Consider the following 13,770-nt stretch of genomic DNA (forward strand, 5'->3'; position numbering starts at 1 on the left):
CCCTGCTGCTTGCTGCCCTTTCACCTCAGTCCCTGGTGGGGCCTGAGCATGAGTGTGACAGGGTTGGAGTGGTGACTGTCCCTTCTGGGATGGCAGCACATCTGGTAGTGGCAAGGTGGCTGTGGGACAGTGAGCTGACAACCACCCCATGCTGAGGGCATCTCGGCCTAGGGTCACCTTGCTTGGGTCACAACTTGGGGCAGTGAGCCTGTGGGAAGAAGGGATGCTGGCTCCATCTCCCCAAAGCTGCGGCTGGCCAGGTGTGGCATGTGGTCCAGCAGCTGGAGCCGGGGAGCCCAGCAGGCCTTAGCATGTGTCTGCCCTGGAAGGGATCACACTCACCTGGCCACTCTGTGTCTCTCTGTCTGGACTGACTCTGGCTTGTGTTTGTCTCTCTGGTCTGTTCAAGGACAAACCAAGAAAATATAAATGTGGGATTTCAGCCAGGCACGGTGCCTCATGTCTGTGATCCTAACTACTCTGGAGGCAGAAATTGGGAGGATCGTGGTTTAAGAACAGTCTGGGCAAAAAAGTTCCAAAGACACCATCTCAACCAATCAAAGCTAGGCAGGGCAGCAATCGCCTGTCATCCCAGCTACATGGGTCGTGTAAACAGAAGGATCGAGTCCAGGCTGATCAGGGTATAAACGTGAGACCCTATTCAAAAATAACTACAGGGGGATTTGCGGAGTGTCTCAAGTGGTAGGGCGCCTGCCTACCACGTGGGAGGTCCTGAGTTCAAATTCCAGTGCCACCAAAGAAAGAAAAAAAATAAGTAACTACAGCAAAAAGGGCTGGGAATGTGGCTCAAGTAAGGCTTGGAGTTCAAATCTCAGTACTGCTAAAGAGAGAGAGAGAGAGTAGAGAGAGAGGAGAGAGAGTTTGAGGCCAGCCTGAACTACACAGTAAGACCCTGTCTCAAAAAACAAAAATGTGAAATTTTATCTATTCTTTGTTCTAGTTAAATGCTCTTATATTTGCATTTAAATCTGGCACTGAAAAATATAAGGATGAACAATAAAATTCATGTTAACTTACTTTCATTTTTCTTTACTGAGAACAACATTAAACAGCAGATTTTAAAAACACCATGATGGACTAAGGCCATGGCTCAAGTGGTAGAGCATTTGCCTAGTAAGCACCTGGTCCTGAGTTCAAAGCCCAGTACTGCCAAAAAAAAATGCTCAAAAAATATGATTACTGTTGGACTGGTGGAATGGCTCAAGTGGTAGAGTGCCTTCCTAGTAAGTGAGGAGGCCCTGAGTTCAAACCCCAGTACCACCACAAAATAAATAAATAAATAAAATGAAATAAAATAAAAACACCATGATGCTCCAAGGTGGAGAGTATATGAGAAAAGGAACAGGTTTACACATTAATACCCCAGCTGGCAATTTCCTTCAGGCCTTATTTCATTTTGCACCAGGTTCTGAAAGTCATGCAGCCAGTCCTGGTCGGAGGGAGTCCTATTGTCAGGGAGTTCCAGAAACTGTAGAAGAAAAGGGGTTGGGTGAAGCTCTAAACTTAGATCTTGGTGTTGCCAGTGGCTGTCCCATGCTGCTGAGTGTTTGAGTCAATGTCACTGCTGTAGACATCTTAGCTCTGCTGGGCTTCTCTAGCTGCCACAAGGACCCCACAAGCTTAAGGCGGCTACCAAAGCCAGTCAATCCCTAGGTGACAGAGCTGGAGTAGGGAGAGGAGTCACCAACAGGCACCAAGTACTCTGGACCTTACCACTGGGTGTCACTCAGTGTTTAGCATGAGCAGGCCAGCTTTGGCTGTTGAGCAAAAAATGACTGGGTATGGGGGCGCCTGATAAAACACAGGAGGACGCACGGTTACATTTGAACTTTCAGATCAATAGAAAGCATTTCTTGATATCTATCCCGTTGCATGCAATATTTGAGATTTACTAAAAACATGATTCGTGGCTAATCTGAGATTCATATTTAAATGAGCGTTCTGGCAACCCCAGCTGGGCAGGAAAGTCAAAGATGCAGATTCTGGTCCTGGTCAGCTCTGGGTGTGACTCTGCTTCTCCAGGACCCATCCCCCACTCCCGCCGGACACCCCGCAGACCCCGCTTCCTCCGGGCAGGCGGTGGGGGTTCACAGCGAGAGCGAGACGGCTTGTTACCCGTTCGGCGGGATCTTAGACCCCTTTGGTGAGCGTGAAAACGACTGACGGCCGGATCCCTCCCCGCGCCAAGCGGTGTGGGGTGGGCCCAGATCCTCGTCTTTTCAAAAGGCCCCGAGGTCTCAGTGACCTGCCAAGGTTAACAAACTGCAGGAGCTGGACGGCTTCCGAGGATGGATTGAGGGACGGCGGATGCGGAGGGACAGAGCCGGGAGCCGGACTGCAGCGGGCCTCGGGATCGCCGAGGGGGGACCGCGTGCGGGTTCCGTCCCCACCGACCCAGAGCGCGTTCGGGGCTGCGGGCGCCGGGGTCGCGGGTCCCAGCGCTGCGGGCTGCGCTAGGCGGCGCCCGAGGGTGACAGACTGTCCTGGTCCCTGGCCCTGGCCGGGATCCCGGGTCCCGGGGCGGGGGTCCGATGACGGGGGTCCAGGATGGGGGTCCCGGGATGGGGGTCCGGGCCGCTGCTGGCGCAGGGCATCACTGCAGCACCCCAGCCCGGGAAGGAGGCGCCCGGCCTGTCACTTCCCTCCCCCGCCATCCCGAAGGCTCTTCGCGGCTCTCCTGGTCCACGCGCGCTGTTGACAGGCGAGAAAATGACATTTTAAAAATACAGGAAATTTGTGAGAACAGACGGTGTGATGGGAGAGGGGTTTCCAATGAGGACCCCGAGACCCGAGTATCCTGAATCCGAAACGCCCGGATCTCCTGGGCGTTATTTCGGATAAAGCGATTAACATTTCATTACACCTCTAGAGCGAGGGACCCACTAATGGCGACAGCCCCTTCCTACAGGAAAACACTACAAGAACGAACAAGGACCACACACGAAAAACAGCAAGCAAAGACTTTGAAGACAGGTGCTCTCACTTCCTTTTGGGAAATGGCCTTTCCCGTGTTACCAGACCTTTCTTTTCCATCTCTCCCCATTTAATTTGAAAAGTTATTCCGCTAACATTATTTTTGCCGGCCTCTGAGTCAGATTGTATATCTCAACTATATATCTATCTATCTATCTATATGTAAAGGAAAAATAGGGAAACCAGTAAATATTTAGGAACAGTCAACATCAAAAGCTTTACAATCTAATTGTTCAGGAAGCCCACTGAAAAGCTACAAGCTCCCTTTTTTTTTGGGAGAGAGGCACTGGGGTTTGAACTTGGGGCCTTACACTTGCTAGACAGGCTCTGTAGCATTTGGGCTACTCCACCAGCCCCAATCTCTTGCTCTTTTTTTTTTTTTTTTTTTTTTTGCGGTACTGGGACTTGAATTCAGGACCCTCATCTTGAGCCACTCCAGCAGCCCAATTTTCTGTGATAGGGTTTTTCCAGATAGGGTCTCAGGAGCTATTTTCCCAGGCCGGTTTGAACCTCGATCCTCCTCATCCCTGCCTCCTGAGTAGCTAGGACTCCAGGCCCGAGCCACCCGCGCCTGGCCCCAGTCTCTTGTTTAAGGGGAGCATTTCCTCCATGAAGAAGCTTACGCGGAGCTGCACCTCCACCTCTATATTCCTACACTGCGGGACAGACGGCCCTGCTTCTCCATCTTCTCATCCTCCTGTCTCTGCTCCTCCTCCGCAGCCTGGTGGCCTCCAGCCCTTCTTGCTCCTTCCCTTTTGCCCTTGGCCCCTGGGCAGCAGTGCACTTTTCCTCTTCTCCTGTAGTTCCCTGCTTTTGGTGCACGTGGTTGGTTGTCTGTGGCCGATGCTCAGACCAGAAGTCACGCAGGGGTTTTGTTGGTGGTTTCTTTTGCAGTGTCACCAGTGGATAGGCCTGGGTGCTCACTTTTGATCTTTGGGACCAGAAGAAGGCAGATGGTCTTTTAGGAGTGTTCAGGATCTCTTTTCCTTCCTTTGTTATCACCTTTGACAGGAAATTTGTAATTTTTCACCTCCCTGTCACAGTGAGCTTTGTCATCTTTTGCCTGTTTTCAAACTTTGACTTTTTCTTTTCTTTTCTTTCCTCTCCTTTTTATGCGGTAGACTGGGGTTTGAACTCAGGGCCTTCACCTTGAGCTACTCCACCAGTCCTCTTTGGTAAAGGGTTTTTTGAGATAGGGTCTTGTGAACTATTTGCCCAGGCTGGCTACCAACCATGATCCTCCTTAGCTCTGCCTCCTGAGTAGCTGGGATTACAGGTGTGAGCCACCTGCACCTGGCCCAAACTTTGACGTTTTCTTTACAGATGTGGTCTCCCATTTCTCCCAACACTTTGGAGAATTCAGCGAAATTGACAGAAGGGCTTGGGTGTTTTTGTGCTCTTCCTAGCAGGTGTGTGTGAAGAAGACACACAAGGGCATTGTGCCCTGCTCGGGACAGAGGCTCCCTCGATGGCAGAGGGGTGACTACCTGGTGTGAGCTTCTTCTCCTAAGAGTCTGGTGAGCAGTTGGATCTGACAGATGCTTCCTTCCAAGGGCTCTGGTGAAGGAGCTCCCTCTCTCCACCCCCCCTCCACACACACACCACACATACATACACACACACGTACACACACACACACACACCGTTATGCTTGCACACCACAAACTGAAGCACGCTAAATACACAGCTCGATGCCTTTCAGTCCATTTCAGTAAATTTATGGTTGTGCGACTATCACCACAATGCAACCTTCTGACATCTCCACCATCTCCAAAACTTCATTCTTGACTGTTTGTAGTTCTCACCTCTGGTCCGAGGCGGCCATCGGTCTTTCTGTCTCTATGGATTCACCTTTTCTGGACATTTCATATGGATGGAAATACATGACACGGTCTTGAGCACCTGGCTTCCTTCACTTCGAATGTTTTCAGCGCCAGCTCATTCCTGTTACTGGTGAAGAATAGTCCATTGTGTGAAGATGCGAGGTTTCGTTTGACCTTTGTTAGTTGATGACACATTGGGTTATTTCTACTTTTTGACTGTCATGAATAATGCATGTTTGAATTCACATTCAGGTTTCTGTGTGGACATACGTTTTCCCCCCGATCTTTTGGTAAGTGTGTGTCATGTGTTTCCCCAGTGGCTGTGCGTGTAAACTCCACACAGAATCCCACGGCCAGTCAGTCCTCGTGTCTCCTTAGGGTCCTCTTGGCTGTGACAACGTCTCACACTTGGTGTGTGTGTGTGGTTTTTTGAGACAGGGTCTCATTATTGGGTTAAGTGTGCAGCTCAGTGGTAGAGCACTTGCCTAGCATGCACAAAGCCCTACGTTCAATCCCCAGCACTGCAGCACAAAATAAAATAAAACACCTGGGTGCCGGTGGCTCACGCCTGTAATCCTAGCTATCCAGGAAGCAGGGATCAGGAGGATCGGGGTTCAAAGCCAGCCAGGGCAAATAGTTCTCTAGACCCTATCTCGAAAAAACCCATCACAAAAAAGGGCCGGTGGAAAGGCTCAAGGTACAGGCCCTGAGTTCAAACCCCAGTGCCGAAATAAATAAATAAAATAAAATTCCCATCAACAATGAAAAAGGAATCTGATTTTTCTACATCCTTGCCTAAAGCACTTTTTTGGATTTTTGCAGTACTGGGTGTAAGCTCAGGGCTTCACACTTGTTAGCAGGAGTTCTACTGCTTGAGCCACTTCTCCAGCTCACTTGTCAAGTTTTTTGATGACAGTTATTCTAGTGGATGTGAAGTGGCATCTAATTGTGATTTTAATTATGTTTATCTAATAAACATCATGTTGATAAAAGCGAGAGCACACAAGGAAGGGGTGAGGATAGGTAAGACACCTAAAAAATTAGCTAGCATTTGTTGCCCTCAATGCAGAGAAACTAAAGCAGATACCTTAAAGCAACTGAGGCCAATAGGAAAAGGGGACCAGGAACTAGAGAAAAGGTGAGATCAAAAAGAATTAACCTAGAAGGTAACACCCACGCACAGGAAATCAATGTGAGTCAACTCCCTGTACAGCTATCCTTATCTCAACCAGCAAAAACCCTTGTTCCTTCCTATTATTGCTTATACTCTCTCTACAACAAAATTAGAGATAAGGGCAAAATAGTTTCTGCCGGGTATCGAGGGGGTGGGGGGGAGAGGGAGGGGGTGGAGTGGGTGGTAAGGGAGGGGGTGGGGGCAGGGGGGAGAAATGACCCAAGCATTGTATGCACATATGAATAATAAAACAATAAAAATTTTAAAAAGTCCTTTGGCCAGTCTCAGGAAGAAAAAAAAAAACCAAAAAAACCCATCATGTTGATCTTCTTGTGTGTTTATGGGCCACTTGTATATCTTTGTTGAAACTTTTCTCCTTTTTTTTTTTCTTTTGTGGTACCAGGGTTTGAACGCAGAGCCTTGTGCCTGCTAGGCAGGCGTTTTCCACTTGACCCACACCTCCATCCCTTTCTACTTTAGTTACTTTTTGGGTAGGGTCTCCCATTCTTTCCTGGGACCATCCTTGGACCATGATCCTCCTACGCACACCTTCCGCATAGCTGGGATTAGAGATGTGTACTGCCACACCCACCTTGTTTGTTGAGATGAGGGTTTCACTAACCTTTTGCCTGGGTTGGCTTCCATCCTCCAGATCTTTGTCTCCTGAGAGGCATGTGCTCCCACACCCAGCCCACTTTTCCCCATTTTTAAAAATAAACTTTTAGAGTAGTTTCTTTTCTTTCTTTGATACAGAGTCTCACTTTGTAGCCCAGGTTGGCCTTAAACTCGAGATCTTCCTGTCTCTGACTCTAGAGTGCTGGAATTACAGGCACACCCCACTGCACCTGGCTTGCTTCAGAGTTCTTAAAATTGTATTCCTTTTCATCTTAACCTTTGATGACATAGTGGTTCTGAGTACCAGTCAGGTTCTGTTGAATGCCCCACACTTGGATTTATCCGATGTTTTTCTCGTGATTGGGAAGGGGTTACGGATTTTTGAGAGGGAGTCCTCAGAGGTAAGGTCCTGGCTGCTGTTGTACATACTTCCGGCTTAAACAACAGAAACTTACTTCTCACAGTCCTGGAGGCCAGAACCCAGTCAAGGTTGGTCTCTCCCGTTGCTCCTCTATTTGCCTTGTGGTTGTCTGCTCTCCATGCTCTCCCGAGCCCCTCTTTGTGAGTCTGTGTCCTACTCGCTTCTTTTTTTATTATAAATTTTTATTAGGATATATTTGTTAGATAGGGGGATTCACTGTGACCATTCCAAATAGGCTTATATTGTACATCGTTTAGATCATCCCCACCATCTCTCCTCTACCTCCTCCCCGCTCCACTTAAAGCAATTGCAAGAGGTTTCTTTGTTCTAGTTCATGTAAGTATATAAAGTCCATCCACCATATTCCCTCACCTTCATCTCCTTCGTTCACCCTCCCCCTCTCACAAGTACCCCTACACACTGTACCTATTTTACAGTCCTGTCTTTTGATATTACTATTTAAGTTGATGTTCCAAGGGTTTCTCAATGTGTCCCAGCTGTGAGTCTACTTTACTTGTCCATTCAACCCCTTCCATTGCTCTCCCTTGCCCTTTACCTCCCACCCTCCATTTTCAACAGCTTTCAATACACATCCTTGTGTCCTCCACCTTCACAGATGTGATGTTTTACAACACTGTTGACACTCTGTCGTTCTCTTTTCCCTTCCCTCCTTCTGATCTCTTCTTAGAAAGGCTCCATCCACACTGGATTAAGGTCCCCCCCCCAAATCCTGTGACCTCATTTAACCTTCTTTACCTCTTTAAAGGCCATAGCTCCAAAGATAGCCACATTCTGAGGCACTGGGAGCTGTGACTTTGACACAGAAACTTTGGGGAAGCATTTCGGCCTATCAGTTCCATTCTCACCATGTCAAGGGTACGTGCTATTGACATGACTTATCACCATTTCACTGGTGACGGGGACCTCGATCACATGGCTCAGGTACGTCTGTCAGGTTCCTCACTGTGAAGCTACTCCCTGCCCCACCTGCCCTTTCAAACTGGACTCTCTTGAGAGAGGTCACAGTGTGCAGCCCACACCTAAGGGGTGGAGAGTTATGTTCCACAAAACTCTTAGAATAAATACAGGGGGAAATCTTCATGACCTTGGATGTGGCAATGAATTCTTAGATATGACACTAGAGGCACAAGCAACATAAGGAAAAAGTAAGCCAGGCACAGTGGGGCATGCCGGTAATCCTATTATCTGAAAGCAGAGGCAGGAGGATCTCTAGTTCAATGCCAGCCTCATCTACATGACGAGACCCCATCTCAAAAAAACAAAAAACAAACAAATAAATAAATTGGATCTTACCAAAAAGAAAAACTTCTGTGTCTCAAGGATATTATCAAGACATGAGAAGCCGAACTGCCAGATGTGAAAAATATTTGCAGATTATACATCTGACATAGTCTGGGATCCAGAATATAGACATCCAGTTAAAAATGGATGTAGGATCTAGGAATACTCTTTTTTTTTGTGGTGTTACTGGGGTTTGAACTCAGGGCCTCTTGCCTGCTAGGCAGGTGCTCTACCACTTGGGCCATGCTGTCAGCCCTGGACCTAGGATCTAAACAGACATTTCTCCAAAGAAGAAAAGAATATATACAAATGTCCAGCCAGTACACAAAGCAAGCCACCTCAATAGGCACTGGAAGGGAGAGTCAAGGCCCGCATGAGAAAATGCCTTGCACCCATCTCAGTGGCTACCATGGAAAACTGGAGAACAACAAGTGTCAGAAAGGATGTGGGGAATCTGGAACCTCATACTTTGCTGGTGGGAATGTAAAATGGTGCAGCCATTATGGAAGACAGTTTTCCGGGTCCTCAAAAATTTAACGTAGAATTTCCATATGAACCAGCAATTCCTCTCCTAGGTATATGCCCAAAATAATTGAAAAAATGCACTAAAAAACACACACACACAAGTTCACAGCAGTGTGGTGCCAAAAGGTGTAAACGGCCTAAGTGTCTACCGATGGACGGACTGTTAAACAGACTGCAGTATATACATATATAGGAATATTAAAAAAGCAAAGCTCTGATATACACTTTAATGTGGATGAGACTTAGAAACATGCTAAGGGAGGACTGGGGCCATGGCTCCAGTGGTAGAGTGACTAGCAAGCACAAGGCCATGAGTTCAAACCCTAGTACTGCCAAAAAATCCAAAACCAAATAAACAAACAAAAACATGCTAATGGAAAGAAGCCAGATAGCAAAGGTCAAATCCTGTATGATTCCATACATATGAAATATCCAGAAGAGGTAAATGCATAGAGACAGAGAGCAGCATGGAGGTTGTCAGGGCTGCGGGAGATGGGCATGGAGGGTGACTGCTTAATGGGTACAGGGCCTCCTTTGGGTGAAACTAAACTGAGCTGACGGTTGCTTGATATTCTGAATGTAGTAAATATCACTGAGTTGTTCACTTAAAATGACTGATTTTATGTTTTGCAGATTTTTACCTTAATTAAAAAACAAAACAACAAAATGCTGAGAAGAGGAGATGGCAAGAACATCCCGGGCACCAGGGGGTTTCTCTGAAAAAGGCACATTATCTGCCAGAATGCTACACGAATGGCCTCTGGTTCGATTCCCGGTACAGCTGGGTTCCCACCAAACCTCATGAGCACAGGCTTCTCTTCCTTCATGTCTACAGGTATTCCTGTCTTCTGAGCTCCCACCGGACTCGCCATTAAACTGCTCACAGCATCCAGGCTTTTCCTAGTCCAGATCCCTCCGGTAAACCAGTCCAAAGCTTGGCAGTCACGAGGTCAGGAACCCCACTTCTCTGCCACCAGTTTCCTGTATTACTTTTCTTACTGCTGTGGCAAAATTCCCCACAGGAATAACTTCAGGGAGGAAGAATTTATTTTGGCTCACTGTTGCGGAGGTATCCATCAAGGCAGAGGAGGTGGAACAGAGCAGCTCACATCCTTGTGGCTAGAAAGCAGAGAGAGAGACAGGAAGAACCAGGGACAAGATATACCAAGGACCCCACAGTGACCTACTTCCTCCATGTGGGTCCTACCTCCTAAGGTTTCTATAACCTTTCAAAACAGCACCACAGCTGGGGACCAAGCATTCAAACCATGAGTCTCCATGATGCACCTCCTCCATCCAGACCAGCCTCAAATTTCCCCGTGGCTCCAACTGCATACCAGTGATCAACCGCCTATCAAAACCCACAAAATCAAACTGTGCTGGGATGGATTCCTGGCCTCTGAACAATTCCCTGGCAACAAATATATGAATTCTAAAAAAAAAATAATAATAATATTTGAAGTCGAATAAAATGCAAGGGGTCCTATTTTACAGGAAGGCAAATAAAGACCCCGACCTGCGTAAGGCACCTAAGGAGTCACGGCCGACCTGGGATTAGACCAAGCTTTCTTTTCTACAGTGCCTGGAGCTGGGAGCAGGAAGGGGTTCCCTGCTGCTCCTGCACACTGACTTCTCTGGAAGGGCGCAGGCCCAGTGCCTCTGAAAGCAAATATTCCCAACTGTTATGGCTCCTTGGAAAGAAGCCAGGAATAAGTCTGTGGCTTAAATTCCTTAATGTTCAAGTACACAGGGTTGGCTCAAGTACTAAAGCTTAGAGCTGAGCAAAATATTCTGAAAGATTTGGAAACCATGCCGTTCAGCCAGAGAAGGAGCTTGGGTAATAGAAAAGACACCCTCAAGGGCATCTCAGGAATTGACCAGACACCACCCATCCCAGCCTCTAGACTAAAGTTTTAAAGTCATTTGAAACACCTTTCCTTGAGAAGACTAGCCTCCAGGGCACCCTGCTTGCCTAGGGCAGTGTTTTCCCAGGTTTAAGCATCCAGGCACTCAGAAGCCACTACAACCATGGTCCAAGGGGGCCCAACACCACCTGAGGAGGCAGCGGACCTTGGCATCATCCACGTGATGCTGGTTTTGCAGGCCTGCAGAATGCAAATGTTATAGGGTCATGGAGGCTTCCACCAAGATTTCAAAGGAAGGCCTGGGGGGTGGGCAGGCAACGTACAGTGGGGTCAGGACCCCCTGGAGGCAGCCTGAGAGGTCAATGTGTAAAGCTGTGAGGGTGAGGCTGAAGATGTAGTGGAGATCCAGGATGTTGGCGATGCTAGGAACATGGTACATGGTGCTGAGGAAAACTGTGTGCAGGGAACCGGCCCAAGAAAGAGCAAACGGTAAGGCTGTGAGGTCAGAGCTTTCCAAGCCCGTTGGAGCTCATGTCATAACGCCACGTGTCCTAAATGCTATACCTGGAGCTATAGGACTTAGTGATTGCCCTACTGGATTTTGGTCTTGCTTTGGTCCGTTCCTTCCTCGCTATGGTTCTGTTCCTCCCTTTTTGAAATAGGAAATGCTTGATCTGCGTAACGTACAATGATACGTTGGAAACATGTAACTGGTTTTTGATTTTATATGCTCTTACAGGTTGAGAGTTGCCTCGAGTCTCAGGGGAGACTTTGAACAATGCAGCAGCTGGTAAGACTTTGGGGACCCTTGGAGTTGGACTAAGAGCATTCTGCGTTATGAGGTGTCCATGAACCTTTGGGGGCTGGAGGCAGGATGTTAAGGTTTGATATGAAACATCCCTCACAGGCTCACGTGTTGAACGCTTGGTCCCCAGCTGCTGGTGTTGTTTTGGGAGACTGTTGAAACTTTAGGAGAAGGGAGTGGGGAGTGGGTCATTAGGGGCATGTCCCTGGAGGTATCTCGTCTCTGGCCCCTTTCTGACTCTTTCTCTACTTCCTAGCCATCATGATGGACTGACACCACTGAAACCTCGAGGCAAAATAAATCCCTGAAGTTGTTTTTATCAGATGTTTGTTACATGATGAAGTGTGCCCTATGAAGTGGATGGTGCTCTTGAGGGGACATCCCTGCAGTGAGGACAGCAGTAGAGCTGCAGGAAGCCAGCTGTGTCTCATCTTAGGGAACAGCTCCTACTGGAAGCCACAGCAGGTTCAGCATAAGCCAAAGCAGTCCCGGGTTTGGTCCCTGAACCCTAAATCACTGTGCAGAAACTGGAGAGTTCCCAAAGACCACAGAGGAGCCCCCGGGGTCCACAGCCCCTGCGCCTCCATCTGCCACCTGTGGTTTCTACTTTCAGCTGTGGCCAGTGTCTTTCCAGTGTCCTGTGATGTGCTCAGGTGAGCGAGTCCGTAGCGATCGGAAGTCCTTACAGCCACCTGACGGGTGAGCAGCTGGATGAACGACAGAGGAATGAACAGGTGACCAAGGAAGCCCCACGCCCGGCTGGGCTCCTTTGGACCACGCATGTCCTTTTCCTCATGAAGCCTGGCATCCTCATGACACAGTTCTGCCTTCCCTCTCAGACCAGACTTTTTTTTTTTTGCAGTACTGGGGTTTGAACTCAGACATTTTAAAATGTAAGCTTTTTGTTGAGAGCTAATTCACATCCCATGACATCAACCCTTTGAACGTGTGCAGTGCAGTGATGCTCAGTCTATTCACAATAAATTGAGATTTTGAGTTGGTAATCCATGCGTGATGGCCTGGAATTCAGTGGATCCCTTGATTACAAAGGAATACATGCTCGAAAATCTTCGCACGTTCCGTGAATAACTAAGGTCATCCATTCCTTGACTACAGCGAATTACCCTCCGTCTTACGTCATGGAAGAGAACCGTATGCACTGGCCTTCATCTTGCTGGTTTTCACTTAACACAACTTGGCGATCGCACCGAACTGTCCCGACCTTCCCCTCTCCCTCTGTGGTGCACGGTGCTCCAGTCTGCGGGTGAGGAACATCTACTGATGGATACGGAGTTGTTTTGCAATCGTCAGCGTTTGCAAAGAAATGCCGTCATGAAGAACCTGGTGCAAGAGATCTCTTCCAATTTTGGTGGCTCTCACTAGCTTGCCCTCCACAGAGAGGCCGCGCCACTCTAGCGTCCCAGCAGAATTTACTCCCGAACCGCCGACAAGAACGTGCATGGCAGCAGCACTCATCACAGCTCCAAACTGCGAATAACCCAAATGGTCCTGGACAGAATGGACGTGTGCACTGTGGTCTCAGCACACAACGCAACGCCACCCCGCAGTGGATTCCTCCTGCACGGAGGAATAGCACAGGTGCGACAAGCGCAGGGAGCCAGACGCGAAGCAGCGCTTACTGCGTGTGATTTTGGTGACAGGACTGAAGCAGGGGGTGATGAGGAAGGAGCAATCTATGCCAAGAGAGACGGACACTGCGGCTTCCCTTGCATGGCGGGGCTGAGGGAATCTGCTTAGCTCCTGGAAATGTCTTCTAGCTTGTCCTGATGGATGGTCCATAGGTGTGTAGTGTGAGAAAATGCGCCGAGCTATGTGCACTTGCCTAATGTAAGTTACATCCCAACAAAAAATAAAAGGATTAAAAATATGCCAGTGTGGATGGGAAACACCACCACAGCAAGCTGACTTGGGAGCCACCAAAGGTCAGATGACAGCCCGGTTCTCTTGTCCAGTCTTCAGCCAGATGTGGGCTCTGGGCAGAAGGAATTAAAGACATAGACCTCTCTGGTGCCCCTCGGGCTGTCCAGCACTCCTTCTCCCCATCTTCAGAAGTGTGGGCACACCTGCCAGGGAGCAGGACAGCGTGGGCTAGCCCCTTACACCTGTGCTCCTTTCTCTGTCCCTGAGTACCACTGTCTTATCACTCGCTTCTCCGGTGCTGTATCCTAGTTTCCTGGGCCAGTTATGAGGCAGCTGCTTGTGCAGTGCTCTCTTCCTCCCATGGC

Source organism: Castor canadensis, chromosome 17, assembly GCF_047511655.1.
Source record: "Castor canadensis chromosome 17, mCasCan1.hap1v2, whole genome shotgun sequence".
NCBI classification, from domain to species: domain Eukaryota; kingdom Metazoa; phylum Chordata; class Mammalia; order Rodentia; family Castoridae; genus Castor; species Castor canadensis.